A 14621-nucleotide genomic window follows, 5' to 3' on the forward strand; every position below is an offset into this window, starting at 1 on the left:
CATGGCTAGAATCGGCTCTAGCTACTTTAGATGATCTAACGATATCTTTTTCTTGGTGCCACTCATGTGAGTGGGAAGCAGTGTTATCAATAATTTTGTAAGCGTCAGTTGCGGTTTTCTTCATAATGGAACCACCAGCTGCTATATCTATGTCTTTTCTTGTAGTGATGTCGCATCCTTGGTAGAATATTTGTACTATTTGACAAGTGTCTAAACCATGTTGCGGACATCCTCTCAATAACTTTCCAAATCTTGTCCACGCCTCATATAGAGTTTCATTTGGCTTTTGCGTGAACGTAACAATTTCTCCTTGAAGTCTTACGGCTTTAGATGCCGGAAAGAATTGTTTAAGGAATTTTTCAACTAAAACATCCCATGTATCAATCGCTCCTTCAGGTAACGATTCTAACCAATCTTTGGCATCTCCCTTTAAAGTCCAGGGAAATAACATGAGATAGATCTGTTCATCCTCAACTTCTCGGATTTTAAATAGTGTACAAATCCTATTAAAGGTACGAAGATGTTCGTTTGGATCTTCCTTCGGCGCACTACTAAATTGGCATTGATTAGTTACCATGTGTAGGATTTGTCCTTTGATTTCATAATCTGGCGCATTAATGCCTGTTTGAGTAATTGCGTGACCTTGGCCAGTGTGTTTAGCTCTCATTCGATCTTCCATACTTAGAGGTTCCAGATTTTCCATGATTGAATTTGTTGAATCTGAATCACTAGAGGATTCTGATTTAATGGTTTCTTCCTCGACAATTTCTGATTGTATGATTTGTGGTTCAGGAGGAATGATTAGTGGATCAGGATCTATGAATTGTCCCTCCAGATTTTCAATTGTGAGATTTGGTTCAAAAATTGGATTATCGGAAATTTGAGTTGGAGTACTTGGTCGACTAGATGACGATTCTAAAGAAAAATCAACGGCGACAATATTTTCTAGATGTCTTGATCGAGTTACAGGTGGTGAACGTTTTGCTCGGTGCATTCACTGAATATCCTATTAGTTATAAAAATAAGAAAAATTATATAAGTTATCAAATTAATAGAAATTTCTGATTTTGCCCACGTTTCGAATAGCCAAAAGATGCATCAGAGGGGCAGGATTCGTTTGGTCTCAATATAATTGAGTACTGTTTGGTTCCAATAACCCGGTCCACGTACAAATCCAACTATTACTACGAACCAGAAAATGGATGTCTATCAATTTAACCACTTAAAATAATTTTTCGTTTTGAAATTTTAGAGAAGAAATAGAAAAAAATTCTATGTCCTATAAACTAGAGCGTCGAGAAATAAGAAAGAAAAAGATTGCGCTTCGAAAAATGTCCAAAAATAAAAGGTCAAAAAATAAAAAGAAAGTAGCGCATCGTAACTTAAAAGGCACAAAAATTTATAAACAACGTCGCAAAATTCTAAATCACCTAAACCTTAGTCTAGATGAAAAAGCACTTAAGGGATTTTACGGCAAAGCCTATAAATCTAGAAATAAAAATAAACTACGGCAAAATACTAGAACTTAAAACTAGTTACGAACGATAAAAATATACAATATTATGAATTAAACAATAAAAATATACAATTTATAAAAAGAAGCTAAAAATGATAAAATTATTTATTTTTATAAAAATATTATCTTTATATTTATTTTATAAAAGTATTAATTTATATATTTAATAATACTAATTAAAACTCAATATTACTAATTAATTAAAAACTAAAACTAAATTATAATAATAATTAACTAATTAGGGTTTATAATAAATAATAATAATTAATACTCCGTAATTAATGCAGAATTAGGTCAAACCAGGCGTGTCAGATGGTGCTACGCGATCTCGTAGCTCTCTGCCTTTTCTCCTCCGAGATTGCGGAGTAAAATATTACTGGACTCAGTATTGGGCTAAAAATAGTTCGGCACACTTCGATATTTAAATAAAAACAGTGTTGGGCTTCGACGGTTTCGGCCCAATTCTCAGTTTTAATTATTTTTATTTTTTTTATTTTTTTTATTTATATAAAATATTTATATAAATTAAATAAAAACTTAATTTTAAAGCTAAAATAGAAATAAAATTACTTTATAATTTTATATATTATATATTTTGAACAAACTTTTAAAAATAAATATATTTTTTTTTCTTTTTATGTTTTTGAATTTTAATATTTAAAAACGTATTTTTACAAAACTAATTAAAACTTAATAAAAAACTTTTTTTTATAGCGTTTCGCTTCGGCGTTCCCCGGCAGCGGCGCCAAAAATACTTCATGTCGTAGGGGTGGTGTATAAAATAGCTTATATTTTACTAGGAAAATACTATTTAATAGGATACAATTTTACACAAGTTATTTATTTATTTATAGAGTGGATATACTTAAACCTTGCTATAACACTTATAGGCAGTGTACCTAATCGTACAGTAGTGTAGTTTTTTGTAAGTCCGGTTCGTCCACAGGGAACTCGCCAAGTTTAACGCTATATTTTTAACTTATAATTGTAAAAATACAAAAATATATATAAGTAGTATTATTATTATAAAAGGGGGTTTTTACCGTTTAATGACCGGTTTATCGATTTTAAAACTTTAGTCGCAGTTAAAACCTAATGTAAATATTAAAAATAAATATAACTTAATTTAAAGTGTAAAGTAAAAGATAATAATGAAATTGCGATAAATAAAAGTGCGTAAAGTAAATGACAATAAATAAAGTTGTGATAATTAAAAAGTACGATAATTAAAATGACAATAAATTAAAGTGCGATAATTAAAAAGTACGATAATTAAAAGTGCAATTAAATATGAAATAAAGAAAATTAAATATGAAATAAAGGAATTATGCTTATTTAAATTTTCGTAATCATGATGTTTGACGTGTTGATTTTAGTTTATTACCATGGGTTAATTGTCCTTTGTCCTGGATTATTCGATATGTCCATACGGATTTGTCCATAATAGTCCATCAGTCATAATCATAAAGTGCGGAAGTCTTCGTCAAATATTCCAACTAATTGGGGATTCGAATTGTAACAAGGTCTTAATACTTTGTTTAATGAATACACCAGGCTAACGACTGCGTGTAGTCCAAGGTTTTACTACTTTGTTAACAATTACACCAATTACCCTTGAATGTAATCCACCCCTGTTTCAACTAGTCCATTAACTATTAATTCAGTTCCGTGTCCGGTAAAATGAACAATTATTGGTATTTATAGATATCCCGCCCACCGTACCCAATTAAGCGTATGTGGTTATTTATAGATACGTCAAATTATAACCTTTATATTAAATTAACGAGCTATCGTTAAGTTAATATAAAACCCATTAATAGCTCATAGTCTAATTTCTACAAGTGTCGTTCTTTTATCCAAACCCCAATTATGGTCCAAAGCTCAATTACCCAATTTTAATATTTAGCCCAACATCACGATTATTTCGGCATTAAATAAGCATAATAATAACTTAGCTATGAGACATTAATTTAAAAAGGTTGAACATAACTTACAATGATTAAAAATAGCGTAGCGTTACACGGACAGAATTTTGACTTACACCCTTACAACATTCGCTAACATACCCTTATTAGTATTAAATTATAATTAAAATTATATATATATATATATATATATATATATATATATATATATATATATATATATATATATATATATATATATATATATCTTGAGATAGAGAGGATTGAATTCTGTGTAAAAAAACTCGGCAGATTTCGTGGCCTTTTATAGGCAGATTCTGAAATGACTGCTCCGCTATCGCGAAGCAATTGTGCCTTCCAGCTCCGAGATCGCGAAGGCACGCCTTCCAGCTCACCAACTTTTGGCCATTTGCTTGTCGATGTTATATTATATAATATAATATATATATAATTTTATATAATTATTTATATATTATATTATATTCTTGTGCATAGTTGACTTGTAATTTTTGGTCCGTTGCGTCGCGTGCTGAAAGTTGGTTCATGTCTCGGTTCCGGATTTTCGAACGCCTTTTCGTACGATTTAATATCTTGTACTTTCCGTTTCACAACTTGTACTCTTGTAACTTTTAGACGTTTCTCATCAATAATTTGAACCACTTTGATTGTACTTTGTACTTTTTAGCTTTTTGGTCATTTGCGTCTTCAATTCGTCGAATCTGTCTTTTGTCTTCACCTTTTATTATTTAAACGAATATTACTTGTAAATAGAACAATTGCAACTAAAAGTTTGTCTTTCTTGAGGGATAATGCTATGAAATATATGTTCGTTTTTAGCATTATCACTTATATACATTTTACAAGATAAAAATCTAAGTTTCATAACTTATGGTTTCATTAAAGTGAAGATCCAAGTTTTGTAACTTAGGATCTAACTTAAGAACACTAGATCTAGACTTTCTAGTCTAGGATCTTTAAGATCTAACTAAGATCTAAGTTCTACAACTTAAGATCTTGTTTACTTAGTTTACTTTCAAGTTTGTAGCTTAATATTACTATTAGAACTCATGTATGTGTCGGATCTAAGATCTTGATGTAACTTTGGTTCATCAAACTACTTATAACCCTTAATTGAGTTTTGCTACATATCTTAGACTTACACTAGTGTTATGATGGTCAAAACTTGGTTAAGATGATGCAAACACATCAACGAGTTGTACACTTGAAGCTATAAGCATCAAGGATGAGAACCGTGATGAGCATCAAGCATCAAGAACCCACCGGAGCACCTTACCTACTGTTTTTCGGGTCTGATAAGTAACCTGGGCTACTGGAAAAGTTTATTTCCAGCTATTTCGGTTCGAGTAGATGATTTTCCATTTAGACCTCATCTTAATTCGAGTTACGGTTTAGGATTTATGGCCATCCGAAAGTCACTACACCCTTTTAACGTTGTGCTGAAATTTCTGACCTACTCGCACTTAAACTGTCGCCACGGTCACACAAAGACGAGTTTGGTTCTAGAAATTGGTCAGCCTCTAGGGGACTCATATACGGAGTCATGGCCACTGGTCTCACCTCATTTCAGTTTGTTTAGAGGTCGCGACGACTGAACGAAGTCAGCCTTTATTTCAAACTCTATTCTTGATTGAAACTTACTTTACACTTTTTGTTTGATGATGAATGATGATGATACTTAAGACCTAATTTACATACTTTTAAACCTTTGGAAATGATTTACTTACTTAGTAACTTTTGACTTAGGTTGAGGACCTTTTGGACAAACTACTTGCTTACTTTCCCGAATCAACTTTACTACTTTTCACTGTGAGCAATAGCATCCCTTTTTACTTTAACTATTTTGGGAACTGAGAATACATGCGCATTTTTACGTTTTACATACTAGGCACGAGTACTTAAACTTTATATATGTGTGAGTTATACAACGGCATAAACTTTCCTCTTAGCTCGGTAACGTTTAGTCATTGGTCTTTGAACCGGTGAACGCGAATCTTAGATATGGATCCATAGGGTTTGACATCCCCACTCGGGCTAGTCGCGCTAGTATTTAACGGGTGTTTAATACTTCGTAAACTTACGCACTCACCAAGTGTACTTTTAAGGGGTGTTATTTACGTTAAGTTAGTTACCAAGTCCCACGGTTATACATATACTTTTCATACTGTTTTGAAATACTGAAATCTCGTGGCCTACCTTACATTACTGTTATACTTAAACAATAGCTCACCAACCTTTGTGTTGATGTTTTTAAGCATGTTTTTCTCAGGTGCTTAAGGTTTGTTTGCTTCCGCTGTACTAGTCTTGATGTAGACTCCCGCTGCTTTTAGAGATGTCTTCGCATGAAACGTTTATCTTACATTCTCAAACTTTATTACTTTTGAACAATGTATTCGTAACGACCATTGGGTCACGTACTATTATTAATTGCTTCTATTCATAGAAGCATACTTTCGTTGTAAAACTTTTAATGATGGTTAAGACGTCACTCCGTTTTATGAATGCAAACTTATTTTAAAACAGCATATAGTGTTTGACCTTGTAATGATCCTGTTGTTGATGATCTGTACACGTTAATTTTATACGGGGCGTCACAGTTTTGGAAGACGTGATCGACTGATCGTGGTAGCTCGTTTTCGTGTTAAGGAGAGAAAAGTCCATTCGTCGTTTCTTTAAACATGTTTGGGGAAGGAGAAATATGAAGTGTAGACAGTAGACGACGTCGGGATAATTTTCGTTGGCGTGAAAGATATTTTATCGAGAACATGACGAAAGATTCGGATGAGGACGATGATGATGTTGGTTGTTGCTCATATTGCTCCTCCTGCGCGTCCTCGGATTCGGATTCATAGTTTCTATAACTTGTCGTCGGGTGTTTTTTAGTGTTTTCGTGCTTGTGTCCCTTTAGTATTTCGAGCTTTGTTTGTTTAGTGCTTTTTTCGCGTGTTTGTGTGTGGTCTCGTGTGCGTTTGTGCGGTCTCGTGTCTTATCTAGCTACTTGCTAGTGTATTTCGTGTACTTCCTTTTATATATGTAAAACTTACTTGCATTTTCAAAAACAAAAAAAAAATGCTATGGAGTATTTTATAATGTTTTGAATTAATTATTTATTATGTATTTTATTTTAGAAAGGATATAAATATAAAATATAAATAATTTAAAATTTGCAGGGTTTAAAGTGAATATGTATAATAAATATAAGGGCTAATAAGCGTACATTATTTTTCTCTCCATCCCTCTTTGTTACTCCTCCGTCCCATATTAATAGAACATCTTTTCTTTTCAATCCGTCCAAAATTAATAATCAACTTCCATAAATAGAAAAGAATAATTGTTTAAAGTATTTGTATATCCTTACTTTATTTAAGTAAGACAAAAATGTAGGTAAAAAATTATGGGTAAAACTGGAAAACTGACAAAAAAATACATCTGGCAGTCACTTTTTTCTTAAATTGTGTGCTTTTTATCTAAAGACTATTAAATTAGAACGGAGGGAGTACTTGTTTTTCTCCGTAACCATTTTTGAAACTTTTTTTTTTACTAAATCTAAGCTTAAATTTCTTTTAACATTCTAAAACTCATGAATAATCTATCCTAGTTGTTCAGAATCTTGGGAGAGCCAACACCCCTCTCTGGCCCCTTAAGATCCGCATATGCTCGCCCTTTTTCGATCCAGTATTTTTTTTTGAATTCGATGCTTTTCCGTCAACCACCGCCATTCGCAAGCGAAATACGGAGTCGTTATCTTGTATTCTACAAAGTAGTGGTTATGATAGCTTGAGTGGTCGTTTAATTGATTTCTCGCCCGAGGTTCATGTTCTTTCCTTCTTCAACCGATGATTCGAGATCGCCGGAGCAATATGTCTCTGTTTGGGTGTGCCGCAATTAATATAATCTTCCTTCTTCGTACAAGTTTGGTGTCTGTTTTCAACCTACTCATTTTTCCTTAAAGTTTTCTTCTGCCAACATCAAGTTCTCTTTTATGTCGGTTCGACGTTGCAGTTTGATTTTTCGAGTTTCAGTAGCTTCGACCGTTGATCGTTTTCAATCGTCGGTCGCCCTCACACAATCATGTGTGACGCCCGGTGGTTCGGGGCTATGGGCACAATTGCTTAGTTTCTTTTTGGTTAGCTTTTATCTTTTGCAAGTTGTGATTATTTTTCGGTGTTATTTGGGTTCTCGATGGCTGTTAATTTGGGTGATTTCCATGAGTTGACGCGAGGTAACTTTTGTTTCAAATGATGACATAGGGTACTTCATCAGTTTGGGTGCCTCGAAAGGTTTTTCAATGATAGTTATACATGTGTTTTTCATAGCTGCTTCTCTAGTTTTTTTTTTTTTTGGTTCGTTTGGTGATCCTCGCTTCGGTTTATTTTTTCTGCTCCGGTGTCCGTCTTATATCACGCTAAAACACCACCTAGTCCGATTGCGTCGAGTTCACAAATCTTTGCTTCCTCGACACACATGTTAATTTATTTTCTTTATAACCGGGTGTTCGACCTTATTTTATGTGTAGACGTTTGATGGGCGGACATTTGAAGTTTTATATATGTGTTTTAGTATTGGTCAAGATCCATAATCATAAGAGTGCATTTTTTTTTAAAGGCAATATGATTTTATAAATAACAAATAAGACTAGCAAGAAGCTAGTAATTACAACGCTAAACGACAAACTCAAAAAACACGACTCAAGACTTAAGATCAACACCGACCTCGAAAAATTACAAGGTTCCAATCTAACAATCTAATAATCTACTCCACATCTAAATCAACACCACACAAAATCACTTAAGGGAAATCACTCGGTAGAAAGCATGTAAATAGGTGAGCAAACTACCCACGACCAACACAACAACACAACGATAACTAAGACAAAACACGTCGAACCTTAAAACAAACAGTCTCGGTCACACAATCTAGCCAAGTGATAGTATTGTGAAATGTAGAAATGTAAATGGAGAAAAAAAACTATAACCATTAAATCACAACCAACATCTACAATTTATACCCTCGAGCATCAACAAGAATCCTGGAACAAAAAACCACCTCGCGAAAATGAACACTTTAATAATCGTAAGCCACCTATCTAATATCACGAACATAAATCGCCAAAACACATCCCCTAACATCACGATGTAATGTGTATCCAAAACAACTTGAAAAAAACAAACCACTATTAATCACCAACTAATATCATAATTTCTTTGAAACTAAATAAAAGCAACTTGGTAACTTTTTATTTTATGCAACAAAAAGCACCTTATCAATGGCCCACTAGTTCAAAGTTTTAATCAAGTTCACCTTATCAGTATCTCATGAACTTGCAAATTACGACATTTAGATATAGTGACGGAACTTGAACCCAGATACAGATGGAACGAGGGTAAAAATTTAATAAATTTTCATTATCGGCGGGGATAAACACTAAAAAACCATATTTTTTGGTAAAAAAAAGATATTATTGTAAAAGTTTTTTCCCCGTTAAATTCAGGTGAGGCGGATATCCCATGCACTATGTCCCGCCCTTGTTCAGATAGTATAGTATGCATATCAAATAGTGAAAAAGATCTAAATATATAGCGAGCTAGCAACAATCTACCATTGCCATATACACAATTTATCAAAAATAATTTTGTATGAAATCAATGAAAAACCTGTACAAGTGATATTTTTCCCCTAGAGACAAAAGCAGCACAAAAAAGTGAATACGAACAAAAAAGTGTAAAAAATCGACGCCTGAGAGATTCGAACTCTCGCGGGGAAACCCCATGTACTTAGCAGGCACACGCCTTAACCACTCGGCCAAAGCGTCGAGGCGTTATTTAGTTCATTCTGTTTGTATTAATATGTTACTCCGTATATCTATTACTTCATGTAATTTTATACGAGTATTTTTATATAGGTAATATAATACTGAGTAATAATAATATAATAATCTGTAGTAATGGATAAACATAAGAAAGATTAAAAATATCTTTGAGACACGTTAAAAAAAGTAATAAAACACATTTCACAACCACGAACCTCACTTACGTACAAAAGTTTTGACGATTACGTTTCTCATATGAAATGTGAAACACATATGGAAAGCCTTGAAAATTCAACATTATAAAACGAAAAAGAGGCCAAGAGGGTATGATTCTAGACTCCTAGTCGAAAATATCACACGAGCAATGCCAATACGAGAATTGGTAAAATTAAACAAAATTGTTGCAAATTTGCGATAAAATTCAACACCGCGTTCACGTTTTTTGGGCCAATGCCAAGAGTTCCCGCACTACCATGTTGCAACATGTTCTCCATAGGTAGAAAAATGTCCAATCCTGTCAGTCATACGTAATGTCATTTTAGTGGCTACTTTTTTCATGTGTAACTGGAAAAATGTCCATTGATTCTTTTCGATTCTACCCATTTGATTCACTAGGGACTTAACATGATTGGATTCTACCCACTTGATTCACGTTGTTGATGTGTTGTATGGCATCCAAAGGATAATGTTGTGGATTATGGATGCAATTGCAATTTCTATCGAAATTGTGGATTATAATTCACAACAACAAAACTCAATACCACATAAGTGGTGTATGGGTGAGGTGAGATGTAGACAATCCTTCCCCTATCCGAGAATAAAGACAAGTCATTTCTCCACCCAAAGTGAAAAACACTCTCAAAAGTAGATAATGTCATCACTCTCTATTCGACGGATAAAGAGAGTGCTTCCGAGATTACTTAACCATCTATATATATATTGTGTACCATGTCATTGAAACCACCATGTGGACCAATGATCTATTCGGCACCTCACATTCAAAATTATACATAATAAACATGCAACAAAAAAATGTCTAGGTAAGTAGCTAATAATACACTTACATTTTCAAAATGTAACACTCACAGGTGGTGATTATTGGAAGACTGCGTTCTCACGGACAAACAAGTTGGAAAATATATAACACCCCTTTCAATCACTACAACAAAAATATAGTTTCGACACGTTTTTTTCTTCACGTTTGCATCAAATGTGTACTTAATTTTTATATATTTCCACACCCATAAATGTTGTAAAATTTTCTACGGTTTTAAATATGTACTAACAAATCTTTCACATGTATAGATGTGCGTAAATATGAATACAATTAAAAACGTGAGTAAAATTAAAGTAAATTACACATACAAAAATGTGAAAAAAATGGAAGTAAAATACACGTTAAAAAGCGTGTGGAAAAGAAATACATGTTTCAAAGCGTGAACAAAAAACAAGGAAAATTACATGCCTAAATTTGTGATGAAAATTATAAAGAACTGCACATTTACAAGTGTGAAGAAAATTTTAGAGAAGCAATAATTCCAAATACACACATATCCTACAAATAATGATACCAAAGTAATACGCACATAAACCAAATGCCCTAATTTAATTTAAATCACAATCACAATAATAAATCGAGTTCTGCTCCAGACCAGGCTCCTAAACCCTAAACGAAATCGTTAAATTAGGTTGTAAGTATCTATTCGATTTGAATAAGATATCGCCGATGAATTCGTATAAGATACCGCCGATGAATTCGTTCATGATGGATATGAAGTTGATAGCGCTCATCAAATTGTTCATCAATTCAAGTGTTCCTTTCAAAATAAAAGCTGATACGAACAGGTAGACTCATCATGTCGTTCTTCGGATCTGTTATATGTTCGATTATGTTTCATCCGTTCAAATAACTTATTTAGTTAGGGTTTCGATTAAACTGATGTTGTTAGTAACTTGTATATTTGAGTAATTGGTGCATTTCTTTCAATTATGTTGAATTTTAATTAGGTTTTCAAAGTTAATTTTGTTATAATTCAGTAGGCTTATAACTACCTTTAGTGGTTTGATTCTTGATGTTATAATTCAGTAGGCTTATAACTACCTTTAGTGGTTTGATTCTTGATGTTATAATTCAGTAGGCTTATAACTACCTTTAGTGATTTGATTCTTGATTTAGAATACTAATAATGAAGTGTAAGAACAAAGATGATAATGGAGAGAAAGAAAGAAACACTTTGTAAGTGTGAGAAATGGTGCAAGTTTAATGTTTGCATTCATGAGTATTTATAGCCTAAAATCTCAATATAAAAATACATACTTTGTGTACCAAAATTGACTATATGTATACACCAAAATTGACTATCCATATCTATATTATTATTATTATTATAACACTCCCCCTTGGATAGCAATTTTATTTTGTTGAAGATCAACTATAAATTACTGCCTCGTTAAAAACCTTGCTAAAGAAAACCCAGTGGGAAAAAACTTTAGCTAAGGGAAAAAGAGTGCAGCATGGAGTTGACTCCCCCTCAAGTAGACATCGCTTCAGCTGTTACATCTTTTGAACATGTCTCATGCCAATGTTATGAACGTGTGTTCTGAAAATAGCAGTTGGAAGTGCTTTCGTGAAAAGATCAGCAGAGTTTTTGCTAGATTGCACATATCTCATTTCAATCTGGTTGTCCTTAATGAGATTTTGAGTGTATGAGAAGAACCTAGGTGGTATGTGTTTTGTTCGGTCACTTTTGATATACCCTTCTTTCATCTGTGCTATGCAAGCTGCATTATCTTCATAGATAGTTGTTGGACTTTTATCGCGTTCTAGTCCACAAGAATCAGTAATGAGTTGTGTCATTGATCTCAACCAAAAACATTCTCGAGTAGCTTCATGTAATGCAATCACTTCGGCATGATTTGACGATGTAGCAACAAGTGTTTGTTTTTGAGAACGCCATGATATTGCAGTACCTCCATTTAGGAATACATATCCAGTTTGAGATTTAGCTTTATGTGGATCAGATAAATAACCTGCATCTGCATAACCAACCAAATCTTGTTTTGATTCGTTAGAATAAAATAATCCTAAATCAGTAGTTCCTCGAAGGTATCGAAATATGTGTTTGATCCCATTCCAGTGTCTTTTGGTAGGAGCAGAGCTGAACCTTGCCAACAAATTAACTGCAAAAGAAATGTCAGGTCTTGTACAATTTGTAAGATACATAAGAGCTCCAATTGCACTAAGATATGGTACTTCTGGTCAAAGAATGTCTTCTTGATCTTCACATGGACGAAATGGATCAGCTTCAACATTGAGTGATCTAACAACCATAGGAGTACTTAATGGTTTTGCCTTGTCCATATTGAAACGTTTCAAAATCTTTTCAGTATATGTTGTTTGATGTACAAGTAAACCATTAGGCATATGCTCAATTTGTAAACCAAGGCAATACTTGGTTTTTCCGAGATCTTTCATTTCAAATTCTTTCTTTAGAAGTTGAATGGCTTCATGGATCTCTTTATTTGTACCTATGATGTTAAGATCATCAACATAAACAGCTATGATCACATATCCGGATGTTGTTTTCTTAATGAAAACACAAGGGCAAGTAAGATTATTTGTATACCCTTTGCTTATCAAGTAATCACTTAATCGGTTATACCACATACGTCCCGATTGTTTTAACCCATATAAAGATCTTTGTAATTTAATCGAATACATTTCTTTGGGTTTTGCATTTGATGCTTCTGGTACCTTAAATCCTTCAGGTATCTTCATATATATATCACTATCAAGTGATCCATATAGATAAGCAGTCACAACATCCATGAGATGCATTTCTAAATTTTTAGAAACTGCCAGACTGATTAAGTACCTAAAAGTAATTGCATCCATAACAGGAGAATAAGTTTCTTCATAATCAATTCCCGGTCTTTGAGAAAAACCTTGAGCTACAAGTCTAGCTTTATACCTTGTAACTTCATTTTTCTCATTTCTTTTTCGGACAAAAATCCATCTGTATCCTACAGGTTTCACATCTTTAGGAGTGAGAATGATGGATCCGAAAACTTTTCTTTTATTGAGTGATTCTAATTCAGCTCGTATTGCTTCTTTCCATTGAGCCCAATCATGTCTATTTTGACATTCAACCATAGATGTTGGTTCTGGATCATCATCATTATTCATGATGTCATATGCAACATTAAATGAAAATTTCTCATCAAGATTTTTCATTTCATTTCGGTTCCATAATATTTTTGAATATGCATAATTGATTGCAATTTCTGTATTGACATCATCAATCTCCTCTGCAGTAGGAGTACTGATTTGTGGTTCTTCTTGAACACTTTCTTTTACTTCATTATCAGCTGATTTTCTTTTTCGAGGATTTTTATCCTTTGAACCGATTGGTCTTCCACGTTTCTGACGTGGCAAAGATTCATGAGTGACGTTATTGCCAGCTTTTGGAATTTCAATTCGAGCTGGAGTATTTACTGCTGGTATATATGATTTTGTCACCGTTTTTGTATCTGTAAATGCATCAGGCAATTGATTTGCAAGTTCTTGTATATGCATTATCTTTTGAACTTCTGTCTCGCATTCTTTTGTGCGAGGATCAAGATACTTTAATTGAGGTTCACACCATGAAACATCATTTTCTTTATTTTTCATTTCTCCCCCTAATCTAGGGAACAATGTTTCATTAAAATGACAATCAGCAAAACGTGCTGTAAAAACGTCACCTGTCATAGGTTCAATATACCTTAATATTGAAGATGTTTCATATCCAACATATATTCCCAACCTCCTTTGAGGACCCATTTTTGTACGTTGTGGTGTCGCAATTGGAACATACACTGCACAACCAAATGTTCTAAGATGGGAAATATTTGGCTCTTGACCAAAAGCAAGTTGTAGGGGGGAATATTTATGACTTGCACTTGGTCTGATGCGAATCAATGCAGCAGCATGTAAAATTGCATGACCCCATATAGATACAGGGAGTTTTGTTCTCATTATCAATGGTCTAGCGATTAACTGTAAACGTTTAATCAATGACTCGGCTAAACCATTTTGTGTATGCACATGAGCAACAGAATGTTCAACAACAATTCCTATAGACATGCAATAGTCATTAAATGCTTGAGATGTAAATTCACCAGCATTATCAAGTCTCACCCTTTTAATGGTGTAATCAGGAAAATGAGCTCTCAATTTAATAATTTGGGCAAGAAATTTTGCAAATGCCACATTACGGCTTGATAACAGACAAACATGAGACCATCTGCTAGATGCGTCTATTAGAACCATGAAATATCTAAATGGTCCACATGGTGGATGAATTGGTCCACA

At 33.5% G+C, this 14621-nt stretch overlaps 1 non-coding gene across 1 annotated transcript; it reads right to left on the reverse strand.

Moving 5' to 3' along the window:
- Positions 1-9189: 9189 nt before the first annotated feature.
- TRNAS-GCU (transfer RNA serine (anticodon GCU)) lies at positions 9190-9271 on the reverse strand. The gene has a single exon. It is a non-coding gene; the product is annotated as a tRNA-Ser (tRNA).
- Positions 9272-14621: the final 5350 nt, after the last annotated feature.

The sequence above is a fragment of the Rutidosis leptorrhynchoides genome, chromosome 2, assembly GCF_046630445.1.
Source record: "Rutidosis leptorrhynchoides isolate AG116_Rl617_1_P2 chromosome 2, CSIRO_AGI_Rlap_v1, whole genome shotgun sequence".
NCBI lineage: Eukaryota > Viridiplantae > Streptophyta > Magnoliopsida > Asterales > Asteraceae > Rutidosis > Rutidosis leptorrhynchoides.